This window comes from Octopus sinensis, linkage group LG15 (assembly GCF_006345805.1).
Source record: "Octopus sinensis linkage group LG15, ASM634580v1, whole genome shotgun sequence".
Taxonomy (NCBI): domain Eukaryota; kingdom Metazoa; phylum Mollusca; class Cephalopoda; order Octopoda; family Octopodidae; genus Octopus; species Octopus sinensis.
In genome coordinates, this window is record NC_043011.1 from 33,877,214 (window position 1) to 33,898,258 (window position 21,045).

At 36.0% G+C, this 21,045-nt stretch overlaps 1 protein-coding gene and 1 long non-coding RNA gene across 14 annotated transcripts in view; one reads left to right on the forward strand and one right to left on the reverse strand.

The window, feature by feature from the left end:
* Positions 1-21,045, reverse strand: part of LOC115219624 (intersectin-1) — a 424,167-nt gene that overhangs the window by 140,603 nt on the left and 262,519 nt on the right. The gene's annotated exons all lie outside the window — the stretch shown is intronic.
* LOC118766292 overlaps positions 1,115-21,045 on the forward strand; it is a 26,212-nt gene continuing 6,281 nt past the window's right edge. Inside the window, exons 1-3 of the long non-coding RNA XR_005002206.1 lie at positions 1,115-1,124; positions 8,951-8,956; positions 19,733-19,739. This is a non-coding gene — a long non-coding RNA (uncharacterized LOC118766292). The remainder of the gene's footprint in view (positions 1,125-8,950; positions 8,957-19,732; positions 19,740-21,045) is intronic.

The following is a 21,045-nucleotide window of genomic DNA, read 5'->3' on the forward strand; positions in this document are numbered from 1 at the left end:
CCATGTTCCATGCTGGCATGGGCCTGATGGTTTGAGAGGATTTGACAGACTCACGGACTGCACTGTGCTCCAGTGTCTGATTTGGCATGCTTTCTATGCCTGGATGTGCTTCCTAAAGTCAACCACTTTACAGCATGTACTGGGTGCTTTCTTTCTTTTTTTTTTTTTGTGCCACTAGCACTAGTGAAGTCATTAAGCAGTTTTCAAGACTAGAAACCCCAAGGGAACAGCTTTGTGAAAGGAGATGAGGAGTAAAAGTATGAAATAAGAGGCCCAGGTAGAACTGATTTCTTCTAGTAAAATAAAGTAAAAAAAGAAAAATTACCTTCTCGAGTCATGACAACTCACAAGGGCTGGTTTCCTGGTTTACAAGACTTACATATTTTCCATTGGACGGGATGCTGGTCCACCACAGGAATACTCATTTTTGCCAGATGAGTGGACAGAAGCAACATGAAACAAAGTGTTTTGCTTAAGAACACAATGTGTTGCCTAGTCCAGGAATCGAAACCACAATCTTACGATCATGAGTCCAGTACCCTAACCACTAAACCACATGCCTCCACTCTGGTAAAGTAGCTAAATGACAACTCACATTTTAGAAAAGTGAGTGGAAATGCATCAGGGAGGACTGGCAAAGTACATTTTACAATCAAGTGGATCCAGGTTCAATCCAGCTATGCAGCACCTTGCGCCAGTGTCTGAGCTAGAACTTGGGCAGTAAAATAAGATAGATGGAAACATTGTGAAGGTCTGTAGTTTAGACCCTAACTGTTCTTGGATGTGTAGGCTTAATTTTTTGCCTGGTTTAACACCACTACTACCTAGACCATGGCTATCTTTAGCAGAGTTTGCTCTGTTACAATCTATCATTCTATGCTTTTCCTATACAAGCTAGCAGGGGCTGCTCTGAGCAATCTAATTTTTTCATAGCGAATGTACCAGTTGCCTCAGACACTCAGCAAAGAGCATCCTCAGAGGAACTGTGCAGGCTGAAATAATCAGGAGGAAGATGTGCTACTGTAATGCAGGGGGTGCCCAACAACATCTGCTCTCAACAAATCAGTGTAAAATCTTCCCTCTTCCCCACCTGTCCCAGGGAATCTACAAAGGCTATGAGTAATGTGCTTCCATTTCAGATAAAGCCAAAATGAAAAATTTAGGAACAAAAAAATTTTTTTTTTAAATTGTAAAAGAAGAAAAAGAAATATTGACATTCTGAAATCCTTATAAGAACTCTGATGCCATACAAGTTCTTTTTACCAAAAATTCACAAGAAAACTATTGATAACTGAATTAACAGCTGCTGTAGAGAAAGAGAGAGAGAGAGGGGGGTATTGGTTTTTATTTATTTTTAATTACATTTGCTATTTTCCACATCAGTGTTACTATGTTAGTTTATGAATAGAATGACCTTCAGGCAAATTTGGGAAATTTTCACAAATAATACTGGAGTTGTTATTTGTATTTTTTTTTTTTGTTCTTGGTTTTAGTTTCTGTGTTTAACCTCTCCTATTTCATCAGCTGGATGCCGATTTCTACTGGCAAACAACCACTTGACAGTGAATTGTAATTAAAAGCTGGTTCTGTTGTCTTAAACAAGTAGAGAAATAAAGCTCCTTGTGCAGGTGCTCATCACAACAGCAATGGGAACAAGCTTTCCTGACCATATTGCTAGTAAACCAGCTTGATGTGAAACCACTTTCATGCTCCTCCAAAGGAAACAAGATGTCACTTAATTCTCCACAAATAACTCAAAACATTTTTATATGCTACTAAAGCAACTAAAAACAGCTGCATGAATAAGGTAGAATAAAATGTTCAGCAAATGGACAGAGTATGACATAATAAGCCTAGAGACCTTTTATAGACAGAGGATAAAGAATGGGACAAGTGCCATGAAGCAGAAGACAAGCTCCAGGTTAGTTGGACATCAAGTCAGGTTTACTTCAAGTTATAGCCATTTCACTTTACACAAGGCAATGAGAACTCCACCATGTGATAATTCAATCTACTAGAAATAGCAGCCAAATCCCCTGTAGATTATACACTTTACTTTCTTAAAAAGGGAATGACACATTGGATAATGAAGTCCTAGATATGCAATATTCAAGACAAGGATGTGAAAAAGTTGCAATGTCTTTCATTTTAGTTCTACACTCAGTCAGGAGTAATCTGAAGACAGGCAACAAAAACAAGAATGTCACATAATCCCAGTTCAGGTTTGCTTTAAATTTGAGACATCACACCTTTTGTCAGAAATCAATATTTAAGATAATTAATAATTTATCAAGCAGGGTAGATAGACTGGCAAGAAAGCATAGTATGAAGAAAGAGGTAAGATTGAAGTTTAAGGGCTGGTGGTGGGGTTTCCCACTTCTGTAATTGTTATTATAGTTATACTTGTTAAACCTTTAGCAGATTACTTTGTCAAATGTAATACTCATTTATTCATATAATTTTCAATTAATCATGCATTATCTCATAGCGTAAAGATTTTGATGATGTTATTGAGAATTTTTAGAATGACATTGTAAGGTACATGTGAGAGGCCAGATCTGTATGGTCTGAACATAAAACAGGTCCAGTATTTGGGCCAGATATGATCAGTTTAAATGCCTCATTATCCATCACTCTAAATAAGGTGACTGTCACATATTTTACAAATTCAGAGACTTTGCAAAAATGGTGCTTGACAGGAAGGATGAAAGACAAAGTTGATCTCAGCAGAATTTCAACACAAAACCTAATAGTCTTAATAGTCTGTAATGGTTGGCAGAGCAACTATTAGACATTCTTCCATAGTTGGAATCGCACCTGTTTTTACTGTAAGATGATTGCAAAGTATACTGAAGTACTTGGCAGTTATCATGCAAGACCAAAGTGATGAAAGCCAGCAGTATCTGGGTAGCTTAGCAACAAAACAACACTGTTTACAAGAGGTAGTAGCAGATTTCATTTTAGCTCTGTTGTTAATAATTTTTTGTGCATATTGTTTAGTAATTCTTTAGCATTTTCATCATTAGTAATTCAAAGATGGTGAGCTGTAAGAACTGTTAGCATGTGGACAAAATGCTTAGTGGTGTTTTGTCTGTCTTCACATTCTAAGCTCAAATTCTGTTGAGTCAACTTTGCCTTTCATCTTTGCAAAATTGATAGAAAAAGTACTAATCAAGTACAAGGGTTGATGTGATCGACTGCCACCCCCACCCCACCCCGCCCTCAAAAACAGCTAAGCTTGTTGCCAACATTTGAAGCTATTATTCAGGAAATCAAAGCAAAACTTGGTACAGGAAGATCAGCTCTGAGGCCATTCACTACAGTATAGAGAAACTGTGCCCTCAACAAAGGCATCAAGCTAAAACTTCCAAATACATTGGTCTGGCCAGTAGCATTGTAAGGGTATGAAGCATGGATCCTATTGCTAGTAAACCAGTTCAGTTTGAAACCAGTTCAGTTCAGTTTTCATACTCCTCTAAGGGAAACAAGATGTCACAACGCTCTGTTCTTTCAGTCCACAAACAACTGATGCCAAGCAACAGAGGGCATTGAAGGCAGCACAGTGTATCAGTTGAGCGGACTGTAGAACGGATTCAGTTCTGGCAGAGCAGGGAGTAGAACAAAAGTTGGTGATAAAAGTCAGACAGTGAAAACAGTAATATTTTTGGACACATTATATCAGGGTTCAGAATCAGTGGCCACATCCCTAGGAACTGGCTTGCATGTGACAAAAATGAAGATGGGTGAGACAACGTTAAGAAATGAATAGAGAAGACCCTGGCAGAGTGTATGGTTGTCACACAAGATCACAATGAGATGAGGCAAACAGTGGTGTTTATGTCAGAGACCCCCCAACATCCAGCTATGAGAATAGGCACACTCCAGTCATTCATTCTTATGAGAAGAAAGTGGCAAAAATTGAAACTTGAATGGAATTCTGAAGACTTTTTGAGCATTATGACAAGCAATCAATAGCAATAATAATAATAAAAGTGCTCATGGGAACTGCCCATATCCTAGGTAAAATACTGTCTATGTAATCTCAAATTTTAAAACAAACTTATAATTTTCTTGTTTTCTTAAACATCCTCTAGAACAATACTGTGTGCAAAACCAAATACATGGCACCCTAGTTATAATACCAACTTGAGCTTCTAACTTGTTGTCTTTTGAGGTCTCTGAGTGAGACTTGGAGTGAACTTGTACAAATACGAAGCAAAAGTCAAGTATATAATAATAATGATGATGATGGTGATGATAATAATAATCTATTACATAAAAACAAAACAAAAAAAAAAACTGGCATTCTGTCAGTTACAACAAAGGTTCTAGTTGATCTGATCAACAGTACAGCCAGCTTGTGAAATTAATGTGAAAGTGACTGAACACTCCACAGACACGTGTACTCTTCACATAGTTCTTAGGGAGAATCAGTATGACACAGAATGTAACATAGCTGGCCCATTGAACTACTGGTACAACTCATTTTGGCTACAGCTGAGTGGACTGGAGCAACACGAAGTAAAGTGTCTTGTTCAAGGAGTCAGTGCACCACCAGGGAAATGAACTCACAACCTTATGATTGTGAGCAAAAGAGCCTAACCGCTAAGCCACATACCTGCACTAATCTATAAAGGCAGAGAGAGAATGACAATGACAAAATAGTTTTTGTCTAGACCCTGCAGCTTTTCTGTGTCAGACATTTGACATCAGATTCAGTAAAGTCTTCTACAAGGAGAGAAAATAAAATAAGTCAGTGGATGGTAGTAAGCATTTGTGAGTGGTTAACTGGATGGTTGTGCTAAAATCGAACCATTGTAAACAGCAATATGGTAGCCATAGATGTGACCACGTAGGTGTGGTGGTGGTGATGATGATGATGGTAGTAGCGTTGTAATTGTAAAAGTGTGACAGAGCAGTATACATCTGCTGTGGTGGGTGTTGGTCACTTTAAAAGTGTTGTGTTGATAGTAGTATTCATTTAAGTGTGGTAGCAGTCACTGTATCGGTGTGGTGGTGGTCATGCATGTTGATAATACTAGTGAAAATGATGGGTAGTGGCTGGCAAGATGTAGAAGCGGTGTTGGTATTGGTGGTCAGGTGTGGTAGTGACGGTAGTGGAAACATAACTAGTGTGATATAATGGTGATGGTGGTGGTGGTGGTGGTAGTACCTATGAGTAGTAATAGTATTGTGGTAATAACCACAAAAGTATGGTAGCACTATAAACTATAATGTTGTGGTGACAGTGCTGGCGACAGCAGTAATAGTATAGTAGTAGTAGTAGCAGCAGTAATAATATGAAGATGTAGTGGTTGTAACTGTAGAGCACAGCGTGACAGTAGTTGACCAGCATTATCTCAAAACCTAACTGAAGCTAGGAATGTGCAACGTCCGCTGAAGATCTGCTTGATAATCAAAGCCAACAAAGGCTATTTGACAACAACAACAACAACAGCAGCAGTTTATATAAAACAAAGGAGTGAAAAAGCCAGACAGAATCATCGTCATCATGATTACAATCATGTTGATGACAATGGACATCATCAGAACACACAAAACTTTCCATGTTCTATATTGATAGATGATGTTATGGCTGGTTAGGTTGGCAACATTGTCAATTATGCAACAAGCAGGTAGAAATCACATTTATTAAAGCCTAGATGTTCACTCTCCACCTCACAGCACAATTTTATAGGGTATCTACACTGTGTGTGTATGTATGTATGCAGATAGATTAGACAGATAGATATAGTCAAACATACATACATTTATATATATATATATATATCGCGCCTGTGGCACATAGAAAGCCCCATTCGAGTGTGGTCATTGCCAGTGCCGCCTGACTAGCTCTCATGCCGGTGGCACATAAAAAGCATGCACTACACTCTAGCAGTGGTTGATGTTAGGAAGGGTAACCTGCTGTAGAAACTTTACCAGATCAGATTGGAGCCTGGTGCAGCCTTCTGGCTTGCCAGCCCTCAATCAAACTATCCAATGCATGTCAGCATGGAAAGCAGACGTTAAGCGACAATGATGATGATAGACGCACACACATACACAAACACAAACAAACATATCATTTTATCGAACTCTCTCTCTCAGATAGATGGACAGACAGATAAACAGATATAGACAAACATTGTGTGTGTGTGTATATATATATATATATATATATACACACACACACACACACGTTTAGGACTTCTCATAGGAAGTGTGTGGTGTGTGTGTGAGGAGAGGAGATGATGGCAGATGTATGATGATGATGCTTATCAGGAAAACATGAGTAGAGAGAGAGAGAGATTCTATACAATGAGGTGGGAGTGGGAGTTTAGTCCACTATACATGAAACAGCAGCTATATTTCCTCAAGTACTTAGATACAACCAACTTAAGGACTACTCTGAACAACGTAGCCCAACATATATATATATATATATAATACATATATATATCCTGTACCAAACTTTGGCATTGAAATTACTCAAACAGCAGAATGGAGCATGACTGCATAGTATGAAAAACCCAAAATAATCATCAAGATACAGGACCAGATACTGCAACAGCTTGAGTTTTAAGGGCCCACAGCCCTTCAGTATCCTCCCAAACAGTCTGAGAAACTTGCATGGAGTGGATTTAGATATCTTCAAAACAAAACTGGAGTTTCACCTGTCAAAAATTCCAGATGAACCTACCTTGTTGTAGGAAATGCAGATGGAGGCAGCATCACCAAAGTCCCTCATTTGCCAAATGTCACAGATCAGAGGTTTCAAGTAATGAAAGTGTAACAAAGCTAACAGCAGTGCCCCAGCAAGGCCACACCTCTCAAGCTAAAACTAGTTAAAGAGTTAAATATATTCTTTTACTCTTTTCTTTGTTTCAGTCACTTGACTGCAGCCATGCTGGAGCACCACTTTGAAGGATTTTAGTTGAACAAATCGAACCCAGGACTTGCTTTTTAAGCCTAGTTCTTATTCTATCAGTCTCCTTTGCCAAACCACTAAGTTATGGGGATGTAAACACACCAACACTGGTTGTCAAGTGCTGGTGGTGTGTATGGGGGAAACAAATACAAATACACAGACCCACACACACACACATATATATATATGTCTCGCTGCTATTATGCAAAAGTGCCGTAAGTCCAAAACATTGCATTTTCAGGAAACAAAAAAATAATTTCACTACTCCCTAGCAAAATTGTTGTACTACACTTTAACAAGCAGCTGGAGATACGGTAGTTTGACCAAAAGAACCAACTATTGGAAGCAAAAATAAACATTGAAAATATTTGGCAAAATTTGGACATACAACACTTTAACATTTGTACTACAGAGCCAGAGGCAGTTTCAGCCAGGTTGGTATGAAAAGGATTAAGTATGATGAGAAGTTTATAATTCACTTGGTGAAGTCATTTTGTCAAGCTTATAGTACTGCCATTGAATCCTTTTAATAAGCCCAGAAAATGTCACCGTAAACCCCCTCTTTTGTTACCATATTTCTGTTGAGATGCTCTCTCTTTCTTTCTTTCAATTAATTTTAAATATAACAAAGAATTTAATAAAATAACTTAATTATCATTAAGCTAGTGTTAGAAACATAAATTGTGACTAAGGTTTGGGAAAAAATTTTAATTCAGAACTTTTGAAAACAAGACATTTGTACTACAGAGCCAGAAGTGGTTTCAGCCAAGTTGGTATCAAAAGGGTTAAATTACCAATACAGAATGGTTTATAATTATATAACCTCAGAAATGAGGATCAATAGATTTATGCTTCCATTACTTACTAGAGAATCAATACATCATTATCATCATCGTTACCATCAACCCCTGATCATTACTGCCTTGAGTCCTGGGACTGATAGGAATGGTTATCCAGTTTCCATGGCAAAGAAGTGACAAAGATCACAAAATTCCTCCTGTGATGTGTTACTCATTTATAGATGAGTAGGCTAGAGCAACATGAAGTGTTTTTGCTCAGGAACACAATGCACTGCCTGGTCTGGGAATCAAAACTACAATCATGCCATCACGAGTGCAATGCCTTAATCATTAGGGCATGCACTTTCACACATTAATACAGCAAAGGTTAAAATCAAATAAGCTTAGAAATAAAGATCAAACTGACTTAACAAGTCATTGATATTCACTCAACTTTCCTGCTCAAACTACTGATGACAGTAAGCAAGGGATAGTTATTAAAAAGCAAGCTCATATGTGCTTAGGTACAAATAAAACCCTAAGTGCAGAAAGGACCCACGTGAGCCAAATTTCACAGCAATAATATATATAGGAATAAATCCATATATTTATCACCATTTTAAGGTGCATTCTTTTCATTCAAGATGGTTGTTCATACTTGCAAATTTACACAGCTCAATGCAAGAGCTTTTGATGTTTAAATATCCTTCTTTGACACAATTTCTATTGTAGGATATTGATTATGTGATAAAGAAATTCACATCACTACCACATGGCTCCAGGTCCCCCTAGCTGTTTTTGTTTCCCTCAATGTGATGAGATGAGGTGGGATAGTTATCACATTTCCTGGTAGGAAATTTATTTACAATGCACTGGTGTTAGTAACTAGGGAAAAATTCCATCTTTTATTTCATTTAACACTTCTAAAATGTATGGTGCCACATAAAATGCACCCATGCCAGTGCTACATACAAAGCACCCATGCTAGAGCCATGTACAAAGTACCCAGTACACTCTGTAAAGTGACTGGCAAGGGCATCCATGCATAGAAACCATGCCAAAACAGTTAAGTAGAGCCTAGTGCAGCTCTCCAGAGGATCAGCTCCTGTCAAGCCACCCAACCCATGCCAGCGTGGAAAACAAACATCAAATGAAGATGATGATGGGTGTAGTTAAGAATTTTAGTTCCCAACTACATGGTTTTATGTTTGATTCTACCTTGGATAAATGTCTTTTACTGTAGCCTCAAGTCGAGGCTTGCTGAAGAGACTGATTCTGTTCTTGGGTCCGAGACCTAATCTTTTGTCCCATTTAATTCAACCACCTGGCCCTGTTGCAAGGATAACTTCCCTCTTACACTACTTTCAAAGGCCCTAAAAATAAAAGTATCATGAGCATTACCATGCTTCTGAAAAAGCCCCCCTACCCCAAAAAAAAAATCAGAAGCAATTCAAACCCCTGTAATTCATGTACACATGAATATGGTATATATACTCTTATCATGTAGGTCCACTGGTCCTGTCCCTCTCTCCTCCCAAAAGAAATGCTCAACAATTCATTTGTCACCAACATTTTACCCCCACTGACTTTAGTTCAACCCACAGATATTCAAACTCAACAATCATTTGCATTATTTATGTCACCAGTCTGGCTGGACCAACAAATGTCATAGGCACTCCTCCTCCACAACCTTTCAATAACTTGTAATCACAGAAAATATATGTGCGTGTGTATGTATATATATATATATATATATATGTTTGTGCGTGTGTGTGTATATATATATATATATATATTTATATATACATATACTAACACTTGCATATAAAGATTTCAGTATTTCATGAATTGAAAATAAAAGAGAATACTCAATATTGAAAGCAGTGTGTGTATGTATATGTGTATATATATATATATATATATATATAATAGTGTACATTTAATCACAAAGAGAAATTACCTATAATGGGCAATTTCTACACGCTAGGAAACAGTCAATACAACCGAAGACCACAAAAAAAAAAATTTAAGCAATTTCAAAGGGAATGAAAAATAAAAACTTTCACCTTGTTTTTACGGTTATACCTATAGGCTTCGGATTTTTATAGCAAATAAAATAAAATAATTTAATTTACTAGGCAAATCCTCTTCAGTAACGTATAGAGATGAGACACGTGCTATCAGTCTCATATTTATAGGTTAGTCTTGGATGGCTCGGTTACTGAAGAGGCTTTGCCTAGTAAATTAAATTATTTTATTTTATTTTATTTGCTATAAAAATCCGAAGCCTATAGGTATAACCGTAAAAACAAGGTAAAAGTTTTTATTTTTCATTCCCTTTGAAATTGCTTAAATTTTTTTTTTGTGGTCTTCGGTTGTATTGACTGTCTCCTAGCATGTAGAAATTGCCCCTTATAGGTAATTTCGCTTTGTGTCTAAATGTACACTATTTTATATTGAATAATAAGTTGTCTATTGACTTTTGATGCATGCTAGGCCACAGGTAGTAAATTTGTAAAAATTTAAGACCCTAAATATATATATATATTATAGTGTGTGTGTATATATATATATATATATATATATATATAATATATATATATACATGTGTATGTATATACATATATTTATACATGTGTATATATAATACATATATATATACCTGTGTATATATATATATAGATATATATCTGTGTATATATATATCTGTGTATATATATATATATAATATATATCTGTGTATATATATATATACATATATATACATATAAACATGTACATATATATATATTATATACATGTACATATATATATATATATATACATGTACATATATATATATATATATACATGTATATATATATAATATACTAAGCAATAAGGGTTTAGCAACGAGTTGCCTTACCACATACCGAATTTAGAAATAGCAGTCAAAGGGTTATAGCTATTTCTTCTACTAAAAAGGGAGATCTCAGTAAAAACAGCTGTTTTTACTGAGATCTCCTTTTAGTAGAAGAAATAGCTATAACCCTTTGACTGCTATTTCTAATTCGGTATGTGGTAAGGCAACTCGTTGCTAAACCCTTATTGCTTAGTATACTTAAATTTTCTCGAATGAGGCTTTTACATGCCGAAGACTACTTGGGTAATTGATAATTTTCCAAATTAATTAATTTCACCCTTCATTATTACGGATAACCATATATATATATATATATATATATATATATATATATATATATATACATGTATATATATATACATGTATGTATGTATATATTGAAGATGAAACTTCAAATTTTGTGACCGTGTTTCACACTTCTGATCGTCGAACAAAATTTGGGCGAATGAAACAGGAAACCATTCATGGGAATATTCAGATAATGAAAATGAAGAATAAGCATTTGATGGAAGGCAAGCATAAAGAGAGAAATCAAATTTATACAAAAAAAAAAAACAAAAAAAAAAAAAAAAATCTGATTTCATGCATATGCAAAGATAAAATCATATAGCAAAAAAAATTAACCAACCAAAAAACAAAATACTTTTAGATTTTTTTTTTTTAAACACTTTTTGAAAAAGAATTTGTCTTCTAATTGCAAGTTATTAAATGCAACTAACTTATAAACTCAATCCATTTTACAATTCATTATATTATACATGAGTAACCTTACTGTATCTTTAATTTTTTTCTTTTTTTTTTTTTGTTTCAGTCACTAGACTAAAGCCATGCTGGGGAACCACCTTGATGAAATTTTAGTTGAATGAATCGACCCCTGGTACATATTTGTTTTATTTTTATTCTATTGGTCTCTTGTCACACCGCTAAGTTACAGGGACATAAATGCAAACAAACATATATACGATGGGCTTCTTTCAGTTTCCATTTGCCAAATCCACTCACAAGGCTTTGTCCAAGATGCCACACAGTGGGACTGAACCCAGAACCATGTGGTTGGGAGGCAAGCTTCTTACCAAACAGCCACACCTGACCTATGAAGTATAACGGATGCTCAACTGTATTATTTTCTTGCAGCTAAATATTCTCTCTTCTTCTCTTTTACTTGTTTCAGTCATTTGACTGCGGCCATGCTGGAGCACCGCCTTTAGTCGAGCAAATTGACCCCGGGACTTATTCTTTGTAAGCCCAGTACTTATTCTATCGGTCTCTTTTGCCGAACCGCTAAGTGACATGGACGTAAACACACCAGCATCGGTTGTCAAGCAATGCTAGAGGGACAAACACAGACACACAAACATATACACACACACACACATATATATATACATATATACGACAGGCTTCTTATATATATACATCTTCAATCATAACTAGGATTAAAGCAGTTATTAAGTCATTAAAGTGACAACTATGGACATGTTCCAGTCTTATTGAACCTCTTCAGAGAAACAGTCTTTCAACTGTTGCAGTTCTTTGATGACTAGAGAAAATAATATGACAATTACAAATTACCACTTGAAAGAGTGACTAGAGTGAGAGGATGCCCAGGGATACTTACTGCATAAAAGGTTTAATAGTAAAATATGCACTTGGACACTTAGTGTAGAGTTTCAATGAGACTCACTCTCCCATGGCATTCTATATTAAATTTTAATTAATCAAAATTTCTGGCTGATCTCCCTTGGCCTTTCTGATGACATTTAGATGATTATTTTCATCAGTAAGAGAGTTATTCTGATGCTTATTTCAAATATGGACACAAGTATATATACATATGTATAACAGGTTTCCACACAGCTTCTATCAACCAAACTTATAAAGCATTGGTTGGCCTGGGACTGTAGTAGAAGACACTTGCCCAAGGTGCCACACAGTGCGACTGAACCTGGAATCATGTGGTGTAAGATGAGCTTCTTAACCACACTGCTATACTCATGCCAAAACACACACACTCATGCATCTGTATGAACGTGCACACACATGCATGTATACAAAAACTCATGCGTGTGTGCACACACAAACATGTATGCACACATACATACATACATTCATTTAAGCACATGCACACACAGACACACGCACTTATTATCTTTCACTTGTGATTCATGTACTGCAATTCTTACTCTTGGAAATTAGAGGGGCATGAAACCTAAATGGCAATAAATAAATCACATGAAAAGCACCAACCGATCGTGGCCATTGCCAGCCTCCCCTGGCACCTGTGCCGGTGGCACGTAAAAAGCAACCACTACAGAGTTGTTGGCGTTAGGATGGGCATCCAGCCGTGGAAACACTGCCAGATCAGACTGGAGCCTGGTGCAGCCTCCTGGCTTCCCAGACCCCTGTCAAACCGTCCAACCCATGCTAGCATGGAAAACGGTTTTAAACGATGATGATGATGATGATGATTATACAAGTATTGTGTACTTTCTTCCTCTTTCATTGAGAAGCTAGAACATTTAAACATATGTAATCACACAGACACACACACATGTGCATGTGCCAATATATATGTTTGCATCGAAAAAGACAATAGTTTTGCAGGTTATGCAATCAAGTATCTAAAAAAGACCAATCAGAATCTGCTAAAGAAACAGCAAAACTACTGCGTCGATGGCTGAAATAAAGTAGCAGGTGTGACATCTATCCTAGCATGATTGTGTGACATGAGATGTGCAGGCAAGTATGAATGAAACCATACAAAAAACTTGGGAACACATGCAAAATATTATGCCTTAGAATATTTATTGAGATTCACAGAATTTGATGATGAATTAACAAAAAACAAATTTTTTTAAATCACAAATTAAAATGGTAATAAAGCAAATTAAAATGATTTTGAAATAAATCAAAAATAATCTCAAAGTAGGTTATACTTCTTCTAATTAAATAATACCATCAAATCATATATTTTCAATGCCTTTATCTTTAACTAACAAATCATATATTACTTTTAGTTTACTTTCAATCTATTTTTCATCTTTTAATTGTTTCAGTCAGTGGACTGTGGCCATGCTGGGGTACCATCTGTAGGATTTTAGTCAAACCAACCCCCTGTAATGCTTTTCTTTTTTATCTTGTCCTTATCTATTGTTCTTTTTACTGACCTGTTAAGTTACAGTTGTCAAGTAGTGGTGGTTGTGATGAAGTGACAGAGAGAGAGAGAAATAGTGAGAGAGACAAAGAGACACCCACACACACATGATGGACTTTCACACAATTTCCACCAACCAAATTCACTAACAAGGTATCGGTCATCCCAGGGCAATGGTTGAAGACACTTGACCAAAGTGCTGTTCACTAGGACTGGACATGAAATGACTAGGTTGCAAAGCAAGCTTCTTAACCACACAGCCACACTGAGACATCATGAACAAGTGTCAAAACTTCTTTCAAGAATCGTCTGTTTTAGGAATACAAACACAGTAACAAAACACAGGTTGCAAATGCACTTGCTTCCATGAAATCATTTTCATATCAAGATAAAATATAAACTTTCAAACAGACTCCTTGATGTTCACTGTAGGCATTTGTTTAAACAATGAACAAATCCCTCAATATATTCAGACACCTTTGCAGTGCAAATATAACGCACAATCTCTGGGTACCTAACTATATGCTGTTATTTGTTTTGCATTTTAAGATTCCAAATCTTCCTCTTATTCAGAGGTAGGGAGTACATGCATACAACTTTGAAGTACAGACTGGATCTCAGTTGTTTTCTGTTTCCAAAATGATAATACTAGAGAAGTGAATACAGGCAGGATACAAAAAAAGGTGTAAAGCTCCTCTAATGGGAGGAAAACTGAGAACAATAGATTAGACTGTTGTGCTAATAGACATCATATTTAATAGACATAAGGCTTGTCAGTCTGCCTTATGGTCCCAGTGGACAAAATAGAAAAGGTGTAGCCCTGGAGGATGGCAAGGGAGATGCACTGGACCTGCAGTCACTCTGGCTCATGGGGATTCACACTTATAGGTAGTCATCTCTGCCTTGATAGCAGTGAGCAGGGATGTAGTCCAGGCATCAAGAACACCACTGCCACAGGCTTGACCACAAATCTATCAGAGAGCAGCACACACTCGAGAAATACCAATACTTGTGTTTGAAACAAGCTAATGTTTCTCTGAGGCTTACCCAAAACTTACTTTCATCATTCATAAGCGCTGTATGCTTAAGTCAAATGCTGAAATTCAAATTTAAAACGAATCACCGAAGTTCAAATAATTCAAAACATAGACTTCTAGTATGTTTCATCTAAATATCTACAGTTTTAATTTGTTTCAAGGTCATTTTAATTTGCTTTGAGATTATTTTAATTTCCTCATATTTGAAAGGTTTACATTGATGCATGGACAGTTATTGAATAGCATTCTAACTTTAATCAAGATGCAAAAAGAGGCAAAAATCATAGATTTACACACATACACATGCAATATATCTCATTCTCAAATCAATGACAAAGCTGCTAAGTCTGTTTCTTAAACATCTTTTTTTTCTTTTATTTCTATATCTCCACTTTACTAGTTCTTCCACCTTGATTCCCTCCAGACATATGGTAAGAAAAAAAAATGTCTTATAAACAACATAATTTATTACATAATATCGACAGCCTACTATTAATACAACATTCACGTCTTTAACCCTTTTGCTACAATTTTTTTTCTGTTGAAATACACAGCTGAATTTTGAAAATAATGAAGAATTTAATCAAATAATTTTGCCATTATTAAAAAAGGGGTTTGAAACATAAATTAACATGAAATTTTGATTAAAAAATTTTAATTCAGATCGCTTTAAACAGGCAGTTAGTATCATAAAATCAGAGGTGGTTGCAAGTGGGTTGGTATCAAAGGGCTTAAAGTCAACATTTAGGCAAATAAATCTAGTAAAATCAAGCGTGAATATTTCAACCTAAAAACAATTTCCCCACTGAAATCCTGTTTGGAATTGTGGCTCACAGTGGTTGTTCAATAAGCTAGAAATAACATTCAAAACTCCTTCAAATCACAACCTACTGTGTTCAGCCAAGCATGATCCTTCTTTCTCAGCCTGACTACACTTTATTTTCCTGTCTCCTGACTTTCATCTATGTTTTTGCCTCAAAGCTTTCATTCCACATACCAGCTTAACTTAGCTTGTCCTTATTAGTCGAAAGACACCTGTTGTTATTCTCTTGTTATTTGTATTTGTAACCATTTTCTCATTTTTTTTGTGTGTTGTTGTATATATTCGCTTGCTTTCTTCCAAAAATTTAATGCTCTTCACTTAGATTTTTTAGGCCTACGAATTTTGAACAGTCTCAAGTGTAATAGGCTGAAACTGTAATGATAATTGGAAGCGTGACTGATGAATAGAGGGCCATGAATGATCTGTCCTGGGTTTTCCTTGTCTGTCTTTGTATCATCTATCGGTCTGAATGCTTTTATTGTCATTCATTACCTTCTTATTCCGTTTTGTGTGTGTGTGAGAGAGAGAGAGAGAGAGAGAGAGAGAGATAAAAGGCATAAATAATGAGTTTTACATATTTATTTATGCATTTTTCACTCACGGCTGTTTCTGATATGTATTACAAGTGCTTTCATGGTTCCATTTACTCGATCAGAGTAGCCTGATGTATTTGTATAAACAGAGAGCTTGTGAAGTATTTTGCCCGGATTGATAATCCCTTATTAATCACTTATATACATATATATATATATATATATATATATATATGTATGTATGTATGTATACTTCCATGTTTGTGTGGGTCAGATGGAATTTGTTGAAGCAGATATTCTACACTCAGATGCCTTCCCTGTCACCAACCCTCCCCCGTTTCCAAGTAAGGTAATATTTTCCCATGACCAGACATGTTTTCATGGAAGATTGGGAATGAGAGACACCACTTGCATGATGGTGACACACGCTTACAAATATTAAGCAATGCCAAGGAGAAAGCAAAACACACACACACACAAATATGCCATGTTTCTTTCAGTTTCCATCTACCTAATCTACTCACAAGGCTTTAGTTGGCCCAAGGTGGTGCATTGTACAACTGAACCCAAAACCATGTGGTTGGAAAGCAAACTTCTTAACCACACAGCCATGACTTTTGTCTTTCAATGACATTTTCATATCTTTATACATCTACATTATATATAAAGTAAACATTGGATAAAACAGTCTTTGATGATAATAAAACTGTTTGAATAAAAGATAAGATTGGTCGTGTCATGAACACTGGAATGAATTCTCTATAATCTAGTATACTCCACCTACAGCTACGTCTACCTTCTTTTCTCCATGACCAACCAATAATGTAGGAGTGATCAATAAAGCTTTGTAGATGAGCATCAGTGTAAATAAAACAATGAGCAGATATGACATCAATTGCCACAAGGATTATTTCAAATGCACAACAATTTCCTCCTCTACTGTCTTCCACAGCTTCGTATGACATGCAGCCTAGTTGACAATCCACAACAGAGCAACAATGTTCAATGCTCTTTTTTTTATTTTCCTATGTTTCTTATATCTGCACCCCACCACCACCACCACCATCAACACTACCACTGCCACTATCATCACCAACATCGTCATCTGATTCGATTTTCACTTTCATTAAGAAATCGCACCTATCACTTTATTTACTTGTATGCTTTATGAATAAAATACTTCTGCAAGGGGGAGTCTATGTAATCATTCCGCCGGCTAAAAATAGCAACCAAATCTCCTCTAAATACTACAAACACAACCTAATATTTTAATATAAAGGAACAGTAAGATGGAGGCATAGCTGTGTGGTTCAAAATTTGCTCCCCGACCATGTGGTCTTGGAGTCATTCCCACTGCATGGCACCTTGGGTGTCTTCTACTATAGCACAGGGTCCACCAAAGCCTTGTGGGTGGATGTGGTGACAGAAACTGAAAAGAAACCGCATGTGTGTGCATGTACACACATACCCTTGCCCTAACATCAAATGATGGTTGTAAATGAGCATCACTGTCATACAAGCATGGCTGTTCATTTCCAGTTTCCTATGAGAAATATGTCCGGCCATATAGAAATATTACCTTGCTTGGAAACAGGAGAGTGTTGGCAACAGAAAGGCATCCCAGCTCTAAAAAAGTCTGCCACAACAAATTTCATCTGACCTGTGCAAGCATGGAAAACTGGATGTTAAATGATGAGTTGATGATGTATATACATATATAAAAGTGGAATGGTCATGGTTGGAAAGCTTTAGATCATAGGTCTGATTGGCTATGGTTGATTTAAGACCTGACAATAATTTCACGACAACCAAGTACACAACAATTTTGACTGCCTCCACATACTTCACGACCCATCTGTCTGCTTTTAGTCACCCTGCTAAATCTGGTGTTGCTATATAGCCCCAGGTCAATCCTGATCAAGCAGATCTATGACCAAAGAAATTCCAACCACGACCACCCCATCTTTTCAGGAGTAGTTGAATTATGGTCCTTGTTTCCCTTCCCTGATCTCTTTACAGTTAGAAAAATCAGAATACATATAGAAGAAAAAAAAAAACAGGTGACTTTGTTCTTAAATTAGTTATATCATCTTACACACATTTCATTAATAATAATATTCATCATGTAAGGAAAATCTTATAGGTAGATTACCTTATCAAATCAATAGAGATTGCATAATACACTTAAAATCACCTTTATGATTTATAATGGACTCCAGACAGTATATATAACTACAGTATATAATTAATGTATACAAATATATATTCTGAATATGTATAAGTAATGACTTCACATTTTACAGCTAATATTGTGTTGGTTTTTTTCTTTCTTATCCCTGAGGATAATTTAATTATTATCCCTGAGATAATTTAAGTATTATCTTTGTAGCTGAATGAAGCTGTGTCAAAAATATCTTAGTTTTATTTTTCTCTCTCCTTCCTAACTTAAACTGATGAATGGAAAGAATATGTATTTTAGTTTCCTGGTCACTTCAAAACACATCCATCTACCCAAGCGTTATATTAACTAAGCAGACACCCCAATGAATGTGCGTGCATGTGAGTGAGAGAGAGAGAGGGGAGAGAGGGGAGAGAGACAGAGAGATAGTGATTTCAAGAGTTCAATGTCATTTTAGAATTTTTTTTTTTCTTTTGGCAAATTAGATACATTAAGCTCAGAACTTAAATTTCACTGATTCACTAATCAAACATTGATCTCCAATGAAAGAAATTTCTAAAAATCTTACTAATATAAATATTTGTTTGAACCCTTGCTATTTAAGACACAGATTTCTCTTTTTTTCTTCCTTTTCTTTTTTTTTCTTTTGTTTTTTTGGTGTGTGAATGAGTGTTGAAATGAAAATGCCTTCACACCATAATCAAGTTACAGGGTCAGCACAAAGATGCTTTTTTCTTCATATAGCAAGACAAAAGAAAATTCAGCCAGACTGATTAAACCCATTTTACAAGCCACTTTCTTACAGCTGGAAAACATGAAGCAGGTGAAAAGTACATGAATAAATGAAGAACAAAACTTTCATTACAGATCTGAGCTATCAATGGTGCCCCAGCATGGCCACAGTCCAACAACTGAGACAAGAAGAGTAAACACTAGGTTTACTTTGCTCAACCAGAGCAAACCTGGGGTAAAAAAAAAATAATCAACGCCATTATACATTATGGTATACTATAAAAATACTTCTAAAAATTATTCTTCCAAGCTAGGAATGGGAGCTGGGCATATCTGACTCAGACATTGAAAAAATGTGAAAGAATCATGTCAGGTTTCGTTATTTCAAACATTATACATTACAGATGTTGTAAATGCAATAATGGTCTGTATGTATCTGAAGAACACTTTAGATCTTTTGTCGGAAGTTGATGGAGTTTCTGAACAAAATATAATGAAATTAAAGAGTGCTGTGTATTTGTACGTGTGTGCATGCACAAGTGTCTGTGAGAAAGTTGGATTAAGGACCAATCCAGAAAAACACACTACTTGATATCAAAACTTGAGATGCTTAAAATGTCTGTAAGAGGCAGCAGAACTGAAGAACAGTCATCAAAGAGAGAGAGAGAAAGAGTGAGAGAGTGAGTGTGAATGTATGTGTGTGTTTATGTGTGTGTGTGTGGATATATTGCATGGAAGTTGGATTAACCATTTCATTACTATATTTCTATGGAAATACACTGCCCTTGTTTCAATTAATTTTGAAAATGATGACGAAAAAATTAGTAAAAATAACTGTCATTATGAGCTAGTGTTTGAAACTTAAATTATGAAATTTATATGAAAGGTTTTTAAATCCAGATCACTTTAAAACAGGAAGTTTTTATCATAGAACCAGGGGTGGTCTCAGGTGGGTTGATATCAAAAGGATTAAGGATCACTCCAATCCAGAAAAAAACATACTAATTCTTCTCTACTTCATACAGAAACTTGAAACTTTTATAAGAGCCAGAAGAATTAAAGAACCGGTGAAGAAAAAAAAATATATTGTGGTGCATGTGCATATGTATGTGTGTGTATAAAGAAGAAAAGCTATAAAGAGAGAGGGGAGGAAGACACATCCATTAAAGGCGAACTTTAATTTTAGTTTTAAATAGTAGACAATACACAATGGAATTATTACGAAGGCCATTTCAACCTTTAAGCATTTAAACTGGCCATGTCTAACCCAAAATATTCTAGCCAGTTTTACATGCAAACTGACTTGATCCGACCTCTCACACCTACCATACAATGTCACTCTAAAAATAAACAATCAGATCACTGAAGCTTCGAAGCTACAAGATAATGCATGATTAATTCAAAACAATGTGAATAAATAACCATTACATTTGACAAAGTAATTTGAATGTCAAATGGTTAACCAAAGCCAACAGGTTAAGCAGTGGAGATAGAATGAGGAATAGGAGTGCCTCAAAATAGGAGTGTCTCAAAAGACTAATAAAATTGTCCTTCTATATTTATTCCACATCAGTTTCTCTTTGAAGGCACCACCATCAATCACTTACTATCAACACCTTGATCCCAATATATTACACCCATTTTCAAGATGCTGAGAAGTAGAATGTGACGGAAATTTCTCACAGCAGAATTGACACCAGTGCTGGTGCCACATAAAAAGCACCCAGTACACTCTGTGGAGGGATTGGCACTAGGCATCCAACCACAGACACAATGCCAGAATAGACAATAGAGCCTGGTGCAGCCCCTAGCCTTTCCAGCTCCAGTCAAGCTGTCCTCCTCATGCCAGCATGGAAAGCAGACATTAAATGATGATGATGATGACGATATAGCAACTGTATCAAAGCTCACAATATATTGCTGTATTTTGAAGTGAGCAATGTGGTCTTCAGCCAAGCGAAGACATGGTATAACGAGA